Genomic DNA, 21,086 nt, shown 5'->3' on the forward strand with positions numbered 1-21,086 from the left:
GTGTGTTCTTCCAATCGCCTTTTAAACAGACCATTTGTTAAAGGGAGGAGTGGAAACATATAGGAGATACCAGTAGAAGAAGCAAGAAGGTTTCTGGGACAAGGAAAAATAAGAGGAGGCAAAAAAGAGGAATCACTTATAGGACAGAGGAATAAGAGAAAGTGAGAGGCGATGAAAGAGGAAGTCAGCCTCGGAGATGGCAGAGAAGGAGCTCAGGGGGGCTTATCGTTGTCATATTTTCATTTTAGTGTACAACCTTGAATTTATCAAGAGAGATTTGCGGAATTCAGGCACATCCGGTACAAGAAAACACTGCAGATCTGCCTTCCCATTCTAGCCCACAGTACTCAGCATTCATCCACCCCATCAGCGCTAACAAGCCAATACTGTCAACACTCACAGTGGGCTTTATTCCATCTACAACGCAGTCTGCTTCCAGAAAACATAACACACATGCTTGCAAAGGCATACAGAATTACACACACACGCTCTCTCAAAACATCTCTGGAAGAAAGGCCTGTGCAGTGAAAAAAATCCTTCTTTTCTGCACTAAAAAATAACCCACATTTTCTGGGCTGTCTCCTTGTCCTCCATCTGACTACGCCCAGATAAACATGGAGTGCGGTCATCAGATGGGCAGCAGACAGAGGATGAGACAGGTGAGGAGAGCAGGTGTTTAAAGCCGTACTCAGGGTGCTGAAGAGTATTCTGGGCTCATGCACAGAAGCATCGCCGAGCTGGCCTGAAGCCTGTCACCTTTCTTTTAGGAACCAATACAGACAATATGGTCGGGCTGAGTGATTAATTAGTTTTATATCAAATCACAAATTGAAAGAGTGCAATTTTCACGTGGCCAGAGCTGAAATTTTAATTATAACTTACATAATTAACCCAGTCTTAATAAGCAAGTGAAAGTTTAAGCCAGCTGTTTTGCCGGCTACAAAGAAAACTGGCACCAGGCAAATTTCCTTAGCTGTAGCCAATTAAAGTTACTTGTGTGAGTTGGCGAAATAACAAAATGTAAAGTGCTGTGCTATTTCTGCTTGGCCAAAGGTTGTTTTGTCAAAGAGTAAAATTATTCACTTTTCAAGTTTACAAGGATTAAAAGCTGTGAGGCAGTTTGTCCTGTCAGTAAATTAAGGTAGTGTCAGCTACAGCAGCTACGGTGCAGAGCTGTCAACAGCAGCATTAAGTGTCTGATGTTATGCAGACCATGAATACGGGCCTAATGTCTAAGTCACAGGATATAGAGCTGGGCAATATATAAACACCATATCAATATTGTGCTATGAGACTAGATATCAACTTAGACTTTGGATATTGTGATATTATAAGTGTTGTCTTTGTATGGTTTTAAAGGCTGTGTAACAGTAAAGTGATGTAGTTTTCTGAAGTTACCAGACTGTTGTAGCTGTTCTATTAATTGCCTGTATCGACTGAAGCCGGGCTCAGGCTGCAGGAATCCTAACTGATTTTTAAAATCAGGTTGCATCATTCATATAAAGAGAAACTTTGCAGATATTACTCTCTCTAAGATTTGACAATAATGGTGCATCACACACTAAGGCATAATGGTAAGAGTATTATGCCAGAGGGAGCTTGAATGCACCACCTCACGTGATCTTATGGGGAAGCAGATGTTAACAAAATGGAGACATGGGTTGTCCATTCTTCAGCGAGAACTGGGAATTAAGATTTTAACTGTCAGTTTTAATGTCTGTCCACTGTAGTATGCTGGCTAACGTTAGCCTCGAGGGCTCTAATGTTTAGTGTTGCTTGGCAACACCGTCAGTCACTCCATACTGACATAATCATAACCGAAATCATCCAGTTTTTGAATCCCTAATATAAAACATGTTTGAAATTATCAGGGCAGCCCTGATCATTACGTGAGCAGTTCAGGAGGTTTAAGACTGGATCTGTAAACCTTTCACATTACCACATAATCTGGGCCAAACATCTGTAATGACCTGACTGAGGTCCCAGACTGGGATTTCTCCTTCAAATGCCAGGAGGGGTGAATCAGGGATAAATGTACCCTGAACTTTGGTCAATTCAACCACATTACTGATAGTTATTTAGCAAAAATCTCATTGTGTAAATATTTCGTGAAAGCGCCGATAGTCAACCCTACAAAACTGCTGCAAAATCAATATTGAGGTACTTGGTCCTAAATATCATATTTGATTTTCGTCATATCATCCAGCCATAATAAGGAATAATAACAATTTCAAAAATAGCAAGGTCGGTCAGAAATATTGTTATTAATTAGACATTTTTATCTCAGATCTTTCAGCCCAACAATGTGGCCACTACTGTTTGTTTTTGTGAAACCACGCCCACGACCAAGCGGACCTGCAGTGTGACTATCAGAGCATTTGATTTAACTTCTTAAAGGTTTACACAAAATCTGTACAATTCTGTAACTCTATGCAAGCGCAGACACCGAGGGAGAAACTACTGCACAGACCTCCTTCCATATTTTACAAGAAAAGCTATTAATGCATGCATGTATTAAGGTGGTGCAGTGCAGGGATTCGGGGATTTGTCGTGTCTGAGTATTAACATGTTTCCAGCACAAAATCTCAGGCTGCTATCTTATAGGCTGAAACAAAGATGGTATAGGCTACTAACTGTATGCATAATAATGTGTATGCACACGCACACGCACACACTTCCACAGGCAGAAAGACACACACAAGCGCACAAATACCCACAATAGAAAGTCGGTCAATGAATGGGAGGGGGCAGGCAGACTAGCAGGTGCTGTGTTGGTGGAAGATATGGCTTCTGTCCACCTCAGCATTTCTAAACACTCACAGTTATCTTCCCTCTCCACAGGAGGAGAGGTCATTTCTTTTTTGCCTCTGCACCACCGTCCTCTCCTCATTTCTGCTTTCCCCTTCTGTTCCAGCCTTTTCTCCCGTCTCATTTATCTACTCCCCACCTCTGCTTTTATACCCTTCCCCTTTAGCTTTTATCTTTTCTTTTCCAGCATTCTCCCGCTTTTCCTTTCCCACTTCACCCTTCTCCTCTCCATCCCCTCCTCGGCGTCTCCTGCGCTCTCAGTGGAACAGCCCATTCAGCAACAAAACAAAGCTGCCCACAGCATCACACACTGGCTAATCAAGCAAGACCAGAATGCAGCAGCCCTCACATCCACTCAACACCACCATGATACCGGGCAGCACTGGAGGGGAGAGGTGTGTCACATAAGGAGGAGAGGCAGCAGGGAGGCAGAACAGGTTGAGGAGAACAAGCGCGAGCAGGACAATATTACCTAGTTTTGGCAGCTTATAAGCTTTAAAGGTAATTTTGATTCCAAAGGTTCGGTCTGTGTTTACATTTGCCTCATGGACAGAGTGAGGAGAATGAGTTTGACAGTACAAAAGGCCGTAACCACTCCAGGTAAAGACGAGGTGGGAAGGAGGGCTAAAGGAGGGCATGAGGGAGAGGCAGAAAGATAATGGGGTGAAGAAAATTCTCTGACAGGCCATCCCCACCGAGGCAGCGCATTCATGACGATGATGAAACCCAACAATGGTCAGCTGCAATCTCCTCCTGGACAGAGGATGAGCGTTTACAAGCTAGCGTGCCAGCCGGCTCTTCGGCGAAGGAAAATAACTGCTGTTCAGCTTCAGGGAAAACTCAAAACATAACAAAGAAGCCAGTCCTGCAAGATGCCGAGATAGGAGAGATATGTAAACATGCCACAGCAACAACAGGGGGGCCACATCAAGAGCTGGTGTATAAACAAAGCCTATTGTAAGCTGGCAAAAGGTTGGAATCACTCAACCACCTACAAGATAAAATATTCATACACATGGCCAGGGCACAGATTTGCCCCATGGTGGGATTAGGGAAGCAAGTGTGTTACTGACAGGAGAAACTTATCCTCGTCTTATTGCCAGAGGAAGAAGGAAGGCTTAAGAACAAGGGCAGGGAAGACTGGAAGCAGAACTGCTGCAGAGATGGAAATGTGCTAACAGAGCGCAGACTCTGCCAAGCAACTTGTTGTAACACTCACCACTTCCCCCGGGTTCTCAGTCTGGCTTCAACCTTTTGAATTCTGATCACAGCAGCCATTAGTCCCTCACCTCAGAAAGCCCTCATTATATTGTTTTCGTTTTATGTGCCTTTGCTCCAGTGGAACTTTATCACAGGACTATGGCTCGACTTCTGTGTCGAGTGAACATTGAAAACACAGATGAGACAAAAGGTGTTCTTTAAACTGTTTTTAAAATGTATTATTTATGAGCATGTATCTGGATGACATTATAATTTTTTCAGAGTTTGAGTCTCCTGACTCTCAAGCTGCAGAATAAACTGCCAAACGACTTTTCTCTCATCTTGACTTTTGGTTGCCATGAGGAACCTGGTCTGCGAAGGCACAGCAAAGGAAAACTAACTGTTAGGTAAAGAGAAATCAGCCAACAGAGTATAGAATATAAAGTTTAGGCGTTAAAGGAATAGTGGGACACTTTGCATAATCACTTCTTCATGCCAGAGAGTTAGATGAAAAGACTGATACCTATTCTACAAAATTAATTCAGTGGTTTTACCAGGAGGTTATGTCTAGGATTATACCTTCGCTGAGTGCTGTGACTTCCTGTGATCTTGTCGTCATTGTGAGATTACCAGACAACCAGGAGAGACTCGAGGAAGTCACTGCTCAGTGCTTTGACCCACCGTACAAACACGAATATGAGTGATGACGTGTTAACTTTTGACAGAGCCAGGCTAGCTGATTCAGGTCTCCAGTCCTTGTGCTAAACTAAGCAAACATCTGATGGCTGTAACCTCATGTTTAACAGGCAGATATAAGAGTTGTGCAAATTTTCTCATTTAAAGGTGCTTTTAGACCTACAGGGACTAATTTTGTTACAAAGATGCATAATTGCCTAGAGTTGGTTCGTGCTCTCACGGCAGCATTTACAAGCAGACCAGATGAGATGCCTTGTGTGAGAAAGCTGCTCTTGATTGGTCAGAATTTCCATGCGGGAAAAAATCCAGGAAGTAAACAAAACGTTGAAGAAGAGTACACTTGTAAGATAAAGGTGACACTTTCTAATGTCACAGTGGAGGGACAACTACATGGGTTGATTTAACCCTATGGGCCCTAGGCGTTTTTGGGGTATTTTTACTGCCTTTACTTTTAAGCTCATATCACAGTCATTATAAAGGCTACATACATGCTATATCTTGTTTTTTTTTCTTTCAGGACAATCTGGGCTAACCAGATTTGCCATCATTCCATGTCCTTCTATGTGCCTGTATTTTATATTAATTTTTATATCAATGAAAAAAAAACAAATCCGTGTGCCTAAATTCTTACATTTTTACATGTATCTCACCATAGCAAGTTGGAAGTTGACATATTCTGCCATATATGAAGAGGGGAGACTCTCTGGAATCTGGCAATATAAGAACCATGATGGTGGGACATTCTGTCACTTCACAGCTGTCCAAAACATGTGGTTTGTGCCAGGCGGACATGACTGCCAGTATTTTTTCATTATTGCAAGAAATTTCATTGACTCATTCACAAGTCAAAAATGTGTTTTATCTGAAAGAAACATGCAATATTTACATCTAAGATCATAGAAAAATAGTCATTGTTTGCAGTAAACAAAGTTTGTTGTTGTTTTTCAGTTTCAGTTATATAGTGGGGGGACATTTTGGGCATGGGGTGGGGGGCACGTGTCCCCCTCAATGTATATGGTGACTACGGCCCTGTCAGGCATGCATAATTAGGCTACAGTTGTCTGGGTGCGCAAAGGTGAAGTTTGCTGGTCTTGTCATACAAAGTTTGATGGAGTGTCAACTGGAAAATATGGAGATATTTGCATCTTGAAAGCCGGACTACAAATGTGGATAGACAGGGAGAAACGCACGCAAGTCTAAGATGTGGTAAGATACGATATTCCTCACTATATGAAGTGACTGATAACAAGATGGATTGTAAAGAAATTAGTCAGGTTTTTATTTTGTAGACAATCAATCTGTATTTATAGCGTGATGGGATGACAGCACAATGATGTGTGGTATCATTGGAAAGCTCTGGTCCTGCGCTTTCATGTGATATCCGTGGTATTTCTGTGCGACCCTGCATTTGTGAGTAATCCATCTAAGAGTAATATGTGTGCAAAGCTGCATGAAAGCTCTGTTATTCATGATTTTAGTGTAAATTTATCTTTTTTTTTTCGCTGTGAAAATATTGGACTACCGAAAGCTACGATTCCGCTGCTTCACGTGATATGCGTGGCTTCTTGCTATGACGCACGGTCATGGAGAAAATCAATAGAGAAGAACAGGTCTGAATTTGGACGCACTATGCGTCATTCGGGCCCATAGGGTTAAGCACTTGCCTTGTTCATTTTAGTCAAACCATACAGTTTGAAAACGAGGCGCGGCTCCAGAAAGCAGAAGAAAACAATGTTTTGATGCATTGGATGTGCTGAATGTGCATATTAAGGCAGCACAGGAGGAGGCGCACATTAATAATCCTCCAGGACTGTAGCATGCTCATGTTTAACCCAAACAAACAATGTGTCATGTGACTGCAGTTGGTTCAGATCCAGGTCAGAACACGGTCTCACCACAAACCAACCGCATCAGAGTTCAGTTGTCACTGGACCAAGACCACCTCGTCAAGAAGGTCTCGGACCAGTTGTTTTGGTGCGCACCAGAGTGCTATTGCTGTGTTCACAACTGCACAAACGAACTGCACTTAGGGGGCAAACAGAGTAAACTATGGGTACAGTTCAACATGTTTTGTAAAATGATTGTAATATTACTCATGCATCTCATACTGATGTACGCTTACATCAGTCTAAGTCTGTTTCTGGGGTTCTACGTGCATCACTTGTTCTGATGATTTCACTGCTCTGCAGAAACAATCATACTGCAGACTGTCATTACATGTTTGAAGGTTGTACAGGACAGAAGGTCTGCGTGTGATGCAAGACATTAGTGATGTTAAAAGGAAAGAGTGGGATGGTAAGGAGGAAGAGAGGGCAGAGTGTGCTGCGAGATCGTGATGGTAGGCAGCAGAGAGGAGACCGTAGTGATGAGACCGAGAGGCGCGAATGATGGTGTGGAGTGGAGGAGAGTGTGATGGTAGGATGGGATTTGAGTCTTTTAACTTCATTAGTTCCGCCTCAGTCTGGGGTCTGTAGATTATGTCTAATTAAGCAGCTTAACATGGCTTAAAAAGCACCACACAGAAAGCACAAGAGCCTTATCTGTCAACCTGCTCAAACGATTCTCCGCTTCTCCCTTTCTTCCCGTGGCAGGCTAACATAAATTCCCTTTGCATGGCCTTTATGCTAGAGAGATTAGAGGCTCTGACATCGGCGCGAGCTGGATAGCTAGCAGCCGCAGCGATAGCTGTGTGGGCTGTGGATAGAGAGAGGAGGAGAGAGCATGTGTGGCGAGCAGTGGGGAGGCAGAGGGGCAGGCAGATGCTTCCTCTCAGACTGCAGGGGGAGAGAGTCGATAAAGAAGGGTGGGGCTCACCAAACCAGTGCTCCTGTCATTCTGATCAGTATTGGTACACAGCTCGAGTTTGGCTCTACAGTTTGCTCATTATCACAGAGTGTAACAACACATCACCAACCAGGCAGCGGCATTAACACCAGTGTGGTCCAGGTAACAATCTTAAATTACAGGCAACTTGTTGAACACATGCAGAAACCAGAGAAGCATAATTGAGTGGGTTAACATGCACACTTGCATTCCAGTTATAATCAGGTTATGGTAGTATTCTATGTGTTGCGCATGTAAGAGTCATGACATAACAAGCTGACAGTTGGTCAGTGGTCAATGTCGGGCCATTGTTTAGTGTCTGTCACCCTAGTTCTTGCAGCGTGTCCTACACTGTTGGAAATAGCTGGCTGTCGTTGCCTGTTTTTAGGCCTGTGAGAGAAATCATTCTCATTGGTGGTTCAGCTCAGGGCACGGTAAGTGAAACGGAAGTGAGGAAAGCAAACAACTAAAGTCAAGAAGGAGTGAGATCAGAACAATCTTGTTGTTTGCTATATTGAGAGTATTTTCATGGCTTTGCCTTTGCACCAGACAGCCTGTTTTGACAGGAAAGCAATTTACAGCTTCAGTTGCCTTTCTATGCTCCCATCAAAACCACCAGACTCCATTGACAAAAACAGTAATTTTAGCACACTGAGCACAGAAGCTGCTGGTCTACCGCTGCTTCGATCAGCTAGTTCCTTTGTGTTATTGTGTGACTTAGGTGAATCTAAACTAACCTTTTTAATAACAAATTCACACAATCACACAAACAAAATAACTGATGGAGGCAGTGGTAGACCAGCAGCTGCTGTGTTTAGCAATGTTAAATCACTGTTTTTCTCAATGGAGTGTGGCTTTGAAGAGAGCGCTGTCAGAGCTTCATTTTGGAAATCACTGTCTGACATTAAGGTGATGCAGTGAAAATGCTCTCAATATAGTGTACATTTAAACTGACAGTGATTTTTTTTAGGTGGGACTTTTTTAAGGGGGGATAAAATATGTTTTGTTGCTGACCCCTCCAGAGCAGCAGATTGCTTAGCATCTGCAAACATGGGGCGTGCTGACTGACATCTACTGTACGTAATATACAGTCTATGAATAAGTTCCCCATACAACCCAACTTCAAAAAAACTGAACTTTCCCTTTAACATCATATCCTGGTTTCAGTAACCCAGATAAGAAGCCTGGATATGCAAACTGCAGTACTCTGACAGAAACAGAGTTACTGTTATACACTGTTTCTGACTGCTGTCATGTGCACAGGCAGGCACGTCTTCTCATTATGTAGTGTGTGTTATGATGTCATGTATGAAACTTTTTAGCAAAAATGCCAAAAGTTCACTTCTTGCAGCTTCTCAAATGTAATACAATTATAAATTGAGGACATCTAGGGGTTTTTTTTTACCATTGGATGGACAAAATAAGAAATGTAATATGACAACTTGGGTTCTGGAACATTGTGATCGGCATGCTTTACTGATTTATAGACCAAACGATTATCAAATTGATCAAGAAAAATGGGATCTGTGGATTAATCGATCATGAAAACAAGTGTTAGTTGCAGCCCTAATGATGATTTACACACTGAATGAAGCCAGACATCTGAGATGCAAAAGGTAAACTGTTAAGCTCATCTTCCATTTCACTGGTGACACAGCAGAATGGTAAATGCAGCAGCTGTATACAGACAGCAAGAAGCCAGTAGGGTTAATCCTAAACTTCTGAGTCATATAGGAAAAAAAAAAGCTGAAATATTATCATGCGTCAGACAATAAGACACCTGGATCATGTTATAATCTGTACACAGGGATACAAATAACAAGGCTTCTTTTCCTTGTAAATATGTTATCTCCAACAGGATCAAAACCAGCATCTGAGTCAAAACTGGGATAGTGCCCTGCATGTAAACATACTCATTAGAAAAACGGTTACAACAACAACCTTCACCAAACAGATATTTCTGCTGGGTTGGGTTTCTGCAAATCTTGTTTGGTGAGACGCCTCATCACAACATCACGGCAATAAAACACACTCTTTAAAGGAAAACTACGTGTGTGTGTGGCCTCTCTGCTTCTTCCGATACACCACCTGTTAATTATTGAGCTGGAGTATCGCTGTGGCAACAGCAGCATTGTGTGACATCGGACACGCCTGGCCGCCATATGTCATCCCAGAGCGACTTGTTTTATGTGATTGAGGAGGAGCTGGAGGTAGCTGACAAAACACAGGTGGTCACTCGCTGCGAGTTCGGCGCCATTTGGCTTTCCATGCCAGGCAACATTCCCCACCTTGGGCTCGCAGGTAGACAAATACACTCCCTGGTTTTTCAGCCTCTATAGGTATCTCGCTCCCTCATCTTCTTTATACCTGCCTTGGTTAAGTTATATCTTTTTGTGACGCAGGTATGGAAACACAAAACCACATGCAAAAAACAAATACCTCTAATCCACAAGCACTGTTTTCCAGCTACTGAGGCAGGATGTGCAGTATTATCTTTTGTGTTGTGTCAGACTGGGCAAGGTAAGATGGCTGCCCTCAAAACTGGTCCATCTTGTTAAGATACACATACACACACACACACACTAACTGTAATATGCTGATGACATACGAGTAACCTTACAGCACAATCCACAGAGCGTCTCTTTCTGACATTCACTCCAGGTGCTTGGTCCCTGGGCAGAAACAATCACGTTCACTGCAGACACTCACATACCTGCACAACATGGGGTATTTACATGACAGGAAAATAACAAAAGACAGAATGAATGGAAAGAAGGAGATGGAGAAGTAGGGGCCAGCAGCTACAAAGAGACGAAGAGGGGCGCAAGGTAGCGATGAGGAGATAAAGTCAAGGCTTGACTGATGTAGTGAAGAGAAAGACTTGGAAAGGAGAGAGAGATGAAGAGAGAGCTGCTATCTGATAGAAGGGATTTGCCCTTCCCTGGAACAGTAATTTACTAAAGCCATTCTACAGAGGCCCATCAGTGGCGATCTGCTGGCAGATTAGACGACAAAACCTCATCCCTCGCTTTCCCCTCCAGCCAATCAGCGCTGGGCAGTGAGCACAGGGCAGAGGATGACGGGAGGACACAGGAGGGGAGGGGCAAAATTTCCTGCCTCTGTCTGTTGAATTTGGGGAGGCCATATACACAAACATAGTCACACACACACACACACACACACACACACGCAGAATACATACAGGAGATTGGATTGGAGTCGGAGCTATTACTGTTGCATTTTCCCACCCTCAGGATACAGCAGCTAACACTGCTAGGTTGCAAGAGCTGGGGATTTGTCATTTATAATCAGTTTTCTGCTCTTGTTTCCTCCGCACTCGCTTGTGCTTTTTGCAGTTTGTATCCTGCCCCGAAGGCCCTCGCAGCATTCCTCTGTTGTGTCGGTCCAGTCACTCTCCCCTTCTCCTTCCTTCCTCCCTCCCTCTCCCTGTGTCTGCCTCCTCCCCATCCCTCTCTCCATCTCCCTCTCTACATGCACTGCAGAGGCCCGTCAAGTGTGCCCCAGCTGTGCAAGCAGTAGGAGCTGTTTACCATGGTACATCATCAGGGAGCCCCGGGAGCACCGCCCCAACGTGCTCGCGGGACTCTCACAACAGCGTTTCGCACATGATGTTAAACATTATAGACCCTCTGAACAAGTCAACGACCCAGCGTGCACTAAAACAACCTTTGCTGGCGAACTCTCACAGCATGAAAGCAAAATTCAACTTATCTTTTCCTTGACGACCTTGTAGCAAAAACAAGGAAAGTCTGGAGTAGAAAAGTAGAAAACACTACAGCATCACAACTTAAATTCACAACTGTTGGCCTTGTGGCAAACAAAATGGTTCCAGTAACATTTAGATACACCCATACACACTCACACTCATAGAAAAGCTCTTCTTGGTGACACAGACCCATCCATCGACATCCTGCATCTCCCTCTTTAGCGCAGACATGTGAAAAAACAAACAAAGCAGAACAACAGCAAGCTGTTCCTTCCCTCTCTGCCACCACCACTTCCCGTCTTCCCCTCTAGAGCTGCTGCCCAACCTCACGAGACCCCGGAGGACTCCCAGATCCCCTAAGGACAGGACTGACATCACCCACCCATGTCTCCTGTCAACTATGACCTCTGGAGGGAGGAGGGAGAGGAAGAGAGGAAAAAGCAAGGCCCTAGATGTAAGCGCCGCTCTGTGGTCTAAAAGCAGCACGTGAACAGTCTCAGAGTTGCACAATTTCCTAGAATCTGATCCACTATGACCAAACACTGTGAGACTCGGGACAGAGAGGGGATATATTTACATAGTTGTGGAGAAAAAAGTGAAATATTGTGGATGGGAGTCTCTGTAATATATGAGCGTGTTGAAACAGTATTTGCTTATGGTCTCACAATAAGTGTGCTCATGTATAAAATACCTTGAACTGTGGTTCAAGGGCAGGTTAAACTAGTCTCGGGCACTTGTTTGGCTCGTTCTTCCAAACAGCACACAAACAAGAAGTGCCCTGCAATCAAAACAGCATGACTCAAATGATCCAGCATGTTCATGGCAACACCTAAGCTGATGGCCCCGATATACTTTTGTTAATAAAGTTGTGCTGCTCCGAATCACTCCTCTCTGACTTCTCACTTCTCTGACACGTGCATACATTCTAGCACAATATATACATAGCGTGTGGTGGAAATAATGGAAGCACTGACATCCCTGTAATGACAGCTTTTGTGTCGTTTCTGGCAGAAGTTTGACAGGAAACTCATAAAAGCAAGGTAATTGCCAATTACTGTTATCACTGTGATTCTGAATGTTTCCAAGATTACGATGACAGTGGAGGAACACAATTTCAGTCACATGTCCCAGACATGAGCAGAATCATGCCTAGCTTTGTTTGATACTATTAGTTACATTGTGCATTTCACTGGCATGCTGTTATGGCTGAGATAAAGCATGACCTTAGTACTCACAGACAATACTTTAGAAGAGAAGTAGAATGGATTTCCACTTATCAACTCAAACAACTCATTCGTCTCAAGCAGCTTTAATCACTAATTGTCGATTGTGCTTATTGGTGGTGGTTGTATTTAAAGCTTCGTGGAGGAAGTGGAGACGTAATAACCACTCTGATTGGACTAAAGATTTGTTGGCTCGAATACTAGGAGGCTAGGAATGCCATTAGCATTAGTTCACATGTTCCAAAATGGGTAAAGCTGCTACATGTTGGATAAACTCTTGTTTTGGTTCTATCTATTCGCTACTGTGGTTAAAGGGGAAAAATCCAGGCTGGGGATTCAAGTATTACTGGTGTAAAAGCACATCCATCCTCTGATAAATCCCTTTTGCATAATGTATCTTAGATTATGAAATGTTTGGCTACAGTCCTGACATCAAATTTAGCATGCACGTGATCTCAAGCAAGGATAAATTCCAAACACAATACCACGATGTCTCCGAGCTTGTTTTAACCGACGTTCCTGATTTTTCAAAGATATTTCTTCTCATTGACCTGATGATCAACAGCTGAGAACAAAAGAAATTCTTCATCAGCATTTTACCACAATCACTGCAGGATGAATACACCATTAGTCATTCAGAGACATTAGTGACGAACTACTTTGCCTTTTAGGAGTAAATGCATGACTGGAAACATAACCGTCTGCATCAATAAACAGTGTTTGGACAGTTTCCACCTGAATCAAATGGTCAACTTCAGTACCATTGAACAATATAATATGACACTATACCTGTATACTAATACAATATATAAACAATACAGCAAAAAATTCAGTAAATCTATTTTATTTAGTGTCATTCTGATTCATTTTTAAAGGGAAACTCTGCCATTTTTAAATGCTTAAGTCAATTTACTTGTCATTAGCAGTGCTACACAGCCTGTAAAAACAGTTGTTGGCTTTGATGGAGCTTTTGCTGCATTCCATTTGCCTTTAAGTTGGAGGTCTGAGCTGGGAATGATGCCACACCTGGGTTGACTGTGTGCCAGTATAACATGTCAGAAAACCAAAATATTGATCACAAAATTAGCTTTAGCCATTGTTAGCAATACCAGTTGATAACAGTGCATTACATTGTATGCAATGAGCAACAGTAGTGTGTGTACGACTTATTCAATGACACACAAATGAGACAGAAGTGCTAATTAACAGTATATGACTACAGCTTTCACTACTGTCGGTGTGCAGAGCAGCCATATTGGATTTTGAAGTCGGGGCTGGTGAGGTTCCTCCTACATTCTGAGTCGGAAAACTGACTTCAAGGACTGACTGGAAACTCGGAAATTCCAACTTCACAGTGCAAACAGAATGCACCATTGGACACTAATGAGTTTCATTATCAGAAATTTAGTATCCAGTGTTCATGGGAGCTTGACCTTTACTGGAGACAAAAAAATCAGTATCTCTGTTGCACAATTCTGAACATTCTGTTTTAAATCTGTTTCTCAAAGTCCCCTAAATTCATGGAACTGATTAAAGAAATAGTTGGAATACAACTTTAGGGAATGGGAATCATTTTCTCATTACTGGAGTAGGTAAGTTTGACATTTGACATTTCATTTTTTAAAGATCACGTATACCTGTGCAAATAGCAGAATTCAAATGTTAATCCAAATGTAAAGAGGGAAATGCTGCCCCCCCTCTTTGCTCCTCACTCACCTAAGTGGTCCCATCACTGGCACTACAGTGGAGACAAGGTCTGACATGTAACACCTTGATATTCATGTTTCACCATACCTCTCTCCATCTCATTTTCTTTCTGGCAGTCACGTGGATTTAAGCTACAACAGGCCCGGCTCGTCCTGACCTGACAAACTACATTCTCAACGACCTTTTCCCTCATTGGGCAAAAAGGTCTGCATTCTCTTCTCTCCGATGACTGTGACTAATACAAGCTGTGGTGTGGTGAGGCTGTCCTCTCCCTGAACAACCCTCAAACCAAAAACAACTCCTAGAAATGTTTACATTCTTCACCCATGCTTCCCTTACTTTTATCTTCAAGACTTGGGACATACATGGAAGTCAGCAAAGCAACAAAGGAAGAGGCAGGACTCATGCAGAGTCAGGTTTGTGAACCAACAATGATGCATTCAAAGTATCATTAGAAACAGAAACATCAGCAGAAACTATTGTGAGACTGTGTTCATTCGGAAACATTTAACTATCTTACATTATGTGACTTGTGAGCAGTAACTTCAACACAGAATCTCACACTTCTGCTGTGTTAGGCACAGTGTGACCTCGACTGTGCTTTCAGTTTATTCAGTGTAAAACTGACTGCAACAGAGAAACTCTCTGCGACTTTCTTCTTTCTGCACAACACTGTGTAATTCATCCGATCCAAAATAATACTAAACTATGAAATACACTTTTAGAGTTAAAAAGCAACACTTGTGAGCAATGGCTGTTGAATTGAGACACATTTCTCCAGCCCCCAACGAGAATGTTACAAAATGGTGGATCCTCAGGAGCTGCTGGATCACTGCAACAGGAAATGAACTCTGACATAAGAGCTATGGACCTTGGGGCCCCAACTGCATCCTGGGAAATTATGGCACTGAGAAGAGAAATGACCCATGTCACCCCCATGAAAACCCAACTCAGAGCTAAATCTATTTACAGTCCCCTAAAATGGCACACTGTGTATATATATCTTTATAGCATTCACAGCAGCCTTTTCTAATTGCGTCTTGATCCAAGCATTCAAGGTGATTCATCGCTGACAGTATTTATTTTGCACCAACAAATGTGCTGTTTGCTCAACAACAGTAACAATCAGAGTATCAAGGTCAAAACCAGGCCAACACAGAGACTGGCGGGCTGGCGGAAATTTTGGTCTGCCTTTCTTTCATGCAGATGGACCAACCAGCACCACAATAAAGACAGCCAACAAGAGAAAGAAAAGGGAGGAGGGGCAGTAGAGGCAGAGAATGACAGTGCTATCATCCTAAGATAGCAGTACCTCTTGGCTCAGGCTGCTTTGGGTGTGCCTCCTCTATCAGTTAAATCCATCTTTCCCTCTGACGCCGCCGTTAGTCGCCACTCTCTGTTTTATGCCCGTTTTCCAAGCCGTGAGACAATAGCATGGACATCATTAGCTAAGTGGTGGCTGGATGACAGGCGGTGGCGCTGCGATCGATAACGGCAGGCCAAGCCATCCACAGGCTGAGCAGTGCTTACTCATCAGCCCTGGGCTTGCATGAGACCTAGCTAGGGCCAGAAACTGGGACTGGGCCAGATAAGGGATGTGGAGGTGTCGGGGGCTCGCTGCCTGTGATAACAAATGGCTATGAACAGCCACCTTATCTTCTCACCTTAAAGAGGATATGATGTCCACTGTCACACAGCTGCCTAACGCCCAGAACCACTCTGACAGTTATGTTATGAGGGTGAGGAGGGGTCAGCCACTGCTGGTTACGCTGTGTACTCTTGTATGTGTGTGTGTGTAGAGAAGTGTACATATACTTTTTCAGACCGGGGTGTCCTTATGGGTGCAAAAAAAAAAAAAAAAAAACAGTTAGCCATTTCCTATGCCAATTTCCAAACTGTCAAAGTTGAGTTGCATCAACCATGAATATTAAACAATAACAGCCACGTAATGATTTGCAAATGTTAAAATGCTTGGGGCAAGCTCCAAGTTAAGAATACCTAATCATTGTAATAAAAAAAAGTAAAAAGTTCCTTGTCAAAATACGAGGGTTTTGTGTGACCCTGTATGTGTGGGAGAGAGACCGTGTCGGCACATGTTCACTGGGGAGATGCCACAGGCCACCACAGTGGTGGCCAGATTCCCCTGAAGTGGCATCTGAGACAAACATCTAGTGACAAGGTGGTGCCCTTCCTGTGTCCTTAACCACAGCTGACAATAACATTGCACTGCGCTCCAAGGACAGAAAATTTGAGGGATGGAGGGAGCCATGAAAACAGAAGTAAACAGATATATGCGGCGACAATGTGAAAAAAAAACAAAGAGCAAAAAGAAGCACAGGGGCGACAAGAGCAATCGATGGAGCTTTGGAAGAGTTTGAGAAAAGTAAGAAAAACTTGGGGTCGAGTGAGGTACTTTCAAAGGCCTCTGGCTGTCTGGGTTTGCAGGCACCTTTTTCTCCCTCCTGCTCCTCTCTGCTCCTGTCCCTCTTTTTCCTCCTCTGATGCTTATCAGTCTGTGATTAAACCTGCCAACTTTAATTAGGATACTTTAGAAGTAGAACACCTCTCTGCCTCCCACTCTCCACCTCTCTCTTTTTCTGGGCTGCAGGTGTATGAGAACGCTTCCAATAAAGTTGTCAGAACGCTGGGCAGAAGCAGCATGTAGGAGACATCTTGACAAATAGACAACACGATGGGGGGGATAACACAAACTAAACATCACACCCTTGCAGTGACAACATGCATTAAATATGAGCATTAACATGCACGCACCTAAAGCGGTTATACTTTGACAAAGCACAAATCTAAACCCAAAGAGAGAGTGTGACGACTTACAGTAGAGGGACTATCCTGAAGTATCGCCACGAACTCACTTCCTGCCTCTTCTTGCACACAGTTTGCTGTTTGTTAACTGCCAAATGCTGAAATCATTCCTGCGCCAGCTTCCACCAGACACCTAATCTTATTACGGCTAATGTGTAAAAATGAAATGAAAAAGCAAATAGCTGTAGTTAGTCACACACCCCATTGCTTTCAATTACAATGTTTACAGAACAGTTAGAGGAGAAGAGCTGAGGTGAGCATGCTAGGGTTTTTTTGCTTCCTTACTCTAAGTTGTAATATTACACCTGACAGGAGCAGCTTACGTGTGCAGCCAGTCTTCATAGATAACACCCCCAAAACCTCAGGGTGTCTCAGTCACACTGAAGTTGCCGTTACAGGAGCCTTTTTTCCCCCTTCCCCGAATGAAATTAATCCGACTGATGATACCCAGGGATGTGTAACTCTTGCACAAAATAAAACGACTGCACAAGGTGTCCTATTGACATGTTGCACAGTAGGTAATCAGAGAGAAATGTTCCGTCATACGTGTAAATCCAGCACTCTACCTCTCTTTTGAAAAGGATAGGCATGCGCTGACTGCTGAGCTTCCTACTGAACCAACAAGTTGTATGAGAATACGCACAACTGCTCCTGCAGCTATTGAACGGAAGGTGTGCCACCCGCTGCACCTGCCATCACTCAAAGCAAACGTGCAGAGAGTGTAGATATTGGGGAAAAGGCAGGAAGTAGAGACAACATTTAGATTGCAAACTATCATCTGCAAACAGGAAGTGTTTGAGACAGAAATGGAGACGGATTATTAGTAGTATGAAATTTGCACTATTGTTGCTCTCTTCTGAATCATCCCCTCACCTTTGACCCTTAGCTCTCCTCATCTCCTCCACCCTATCCACTTCTCCTGGCCTCCCACAACACAACCAGGCATCGTAGGTGGACTTCCTACAGGAAACCCAGGGGCGCCACAAGGGGAGAATCTCCAGAGAGAAACTCAAACAATGACACACGGGAACTTCTCCTCCTGACTCAAGCCCAATTTAGGCAATGAAGCCCGTAGACTTGCTAGTGAGATGAGGGTAGGTCAGCACGACAGGTTAAGACAAAAATGAAAAGTGTTGGCTTAGTGTGGGAAATGTGTGAGTGTGTGTCCACAAATTACAAACACGCTCAAAGTCAGCCTTTAATTCGTGCGTAGGAGGATTTCAGGGCCGTCTTTCTTTGTTTAAGGTTGAGAGGTTACCAGTGTCTACAGTCTTTCAAAATCCAAAGTACAGTCAGCATAAACACTGACTCACTGCAAAACAATCACAGGCTATTATACCCCTAATGTGATCATGTAATGGACCATATATTTATGCATGACAAACCTCTCTTATTAGACCAGTCCCCTAAACTATCCACAAAACTTCAGGCTTAAGGAGCCTGCTGGCACTGCATGTAGGTGGTACAAACTTTTTTGCGTGTGATTACAGCAACAGAAGTCCAATCTATTGAACCCTGGGCAGTGGCCTCATTTCACTGGCAGTGGCTCAATCATAACATCTTATCTACAGACGCGCTGAGTCATGGAATTTGGCAGTGGCCAATAGCCAAGCAGCAGGGTTACTTATGGCTGTCATTGATTGGTTGATCCCTGAGCACAAAGCTGAAAGGGCACATACCAGGATCACAGCCTGAAGCACAAACTCGCGTTTTACTTTACTTTCTCATTCTTGCTGCTTTTTTTTCCCTCCTCCATCTGACTAACCACTTTGTTGTGTCACTCTCTCACACTGTTCCCTCGTTCTCCCCTCATGTCCCCTCTCTACAGCACGTCCAAATTACCATAGCCCATTAGCCTTGTTCCTCTGTTGTGTAATTGTATCTGGAATAGCAAAGCAGGGCCGCTCACGTCCAGAGGTCACCATTCCTCTGTGGCTTACATCCTGGTCCTTCATCTCCATGGTCACCGTGCTTCCAAACAGTGTCTTTTTTTTCCCCTTGAAGAAATATGAAGGCTAGTTAAAACTATCTCAACAGAGCCCTACGGCCACCGTTCAGACCATTAATCATATCTAAAGCCCTTACTTTCCACTAGCATTATCCATTAATAATGCATTTGTATTGGAAAAGCAATACCATAATAAGGTGGGCTTGGGAGAGAGAGCAAATGCAATCTTTATTACTGATTGATTTCAATAAAAATTACTTTCAAACTTCTTGGGTGAACCATTCATTATAAAGGGCTTGTGCACAGTGATGTTTTCTTATCCCCAAATAAAAACTCCGCACAACCACCATTGCTGATTTGGGGTCAGCTCCCTCATACATAATTCGCCCATTCAGGATACGGAGCTAAACTGGCTCTAAAACAGAATAGGGGCACACCACAGAGGCCTTTATATCAAGCTGTCCCCATCTGCAAATCTGTAATGAGCATGGGAGCTGAAACAGTGGGGAGAGAAGAGAACCTCAGTTCAACTGAGGCAGGCACACTTTCTAATGGAAATTCAGATACAATCATCCCAGAATGCACTTCTCTCTGCCTAATAATCGGCCACTAGAACAAGGCAGCCATTGAGAGGAGAGTGACTGTAATCTGGTCCACCAAACTCCAAAGCTGCCCGCTATAATTAGCTCCTTTCTCCATCAAACACAGGCTTACACTGACTCACAAGCAAACCTCTCCTGTAATACAAGGGGAGAGAAGGGGTTTTAGTGAGTGAGCGGCACATTTTCAGATGAGCAAGGAAATTTTCCATCCTTGGCATGCAGAGTCACCCTGCGATGACAGGTATGCTAGCTGTGAAATCTGCAAACGAGCGAGCGAGAGGCCACCGTTTCATTCAGCGGCACAGTGGTCTGTGGAAATAAAAGCCTGGGATGACGTGGAAATGATATGGTGTGGGTCAAGTTTTCAAATTAAGTGATATTATAAGACAGTAACACATCGTTCTTTATCAAGATAGCTTACAGTGACTGATTAAAAAAATGTTGCACACTTGCTCAAGCACTTCCTGAATGTCTTTCTTGTTTAATTGCTGGTCTGGTGTTGACAAGTGAGGACTGAGAATTTGATTTAATGTAAGGAGTAAATATCCCTTCACTGTTTCTGTTACAAAGCATGCCAACCCCCTGTGTTTATCTGTCCATGTTATATGGGACTGAATCTCACTTCCAGCACCCTCATCAAAGGAAGTATCCGCATCTCTGGCCTACATCCTGAAGAACAAAGCCTGCCCTCCTCTAATCCCAGGAACATGTTCTAGTCCAGGGACTCACGACACGATCCGCAGCCCAGAGGCAGACAGACAGGGGTGAGTGGGTATGCTGGTAGCTAGCCCGCTGCCTGGGCAAATGGCACGGCTATTAGGGGAAGAAGAGGCTTCCTGGAGAGGTGTGACTGCACTGCAAAGGGCCCAATCAAGCAGAGAACAGAAGTGCTGACAGCTGCTAATGCATTTACCTGAGAGCAAAGAGACTGTCTTGCCCAGGAAAGTGTGAGTACATGTGTTTACTTCCTCCGTAGCGCGGTCCTCCCAATAAGGTTGATTAAGATCAAAGAGACTCATCAAAAAGCACTCAGTCACAGCAAATGCAGAATTATGAGTCAACATATTTTCCGGGACATCATGTAAAATCCACATCATATCAACATATATCTGTTATCAAGTGACAGAGTTCCTGTTTTGAAAACGTCCCCTCGATCTGGCAGTGACACAGCAGTGAAGGCCCTCGCTGCACACCTCTGAGTGAAGGCCATATCACAAACCTTCACAGACATTCCCCCCACTTATCTCACCCTCTGAACTCTTTCACAGTCGATCTTAAATCAATATTCCAGAGGAAGGTAGAAAGATCACTTGAGAAATGAAACTACCTAAGTCCACAGGAAGGACTCTGACAAAAAAGGGAGTGGCAGGCAGGGCAATGACCACTTTGCAGTGGCAGTGAGATAAAGCTGTGACACATCGGTGACAAGTCCTGGCACATAAATAAATTACAAAATAAATCAGTTCACCTTAATCAGTCTATCTGTACCTAATCTTACATCAAGGAGAGGTAGACATGCAGCACCCAGA

At 43.6% G+C, this 21,086-nt stretch overlaps 1 protein-coding gene across 1 annotated transcript in view; it reads right to left on the reverse strand.

Moving 5' to 3' along the window:
• arhgap35a (Rho GTPase activating protein 35a) overlaps positions 1 to 21,086 on the reverse strand; it is a 71,735-nt gene that overhangs the window by 49,059 nt on the left and 1,590 nt on the right. The gene's annotated exons all lie outside the window — the stretch shown is intronic.

The sequence above is a fragment of the Epinephelus fuscoguttatus genome, linkage group LG5 (genome assembly GCF_011397635.1).
Source record: "Epinephelus fuscoguttatus linkage group LG5, E.fuscoguttatus.final_Chr_v1".
Classification (NCBI taxonomy): domain Eukaryota; kingdom Metazoa; phylum Chordata; class Actinopteri; order Perciformes; family Serranidae; genus Epinephelus; species Epinephelus fuscoguttatus.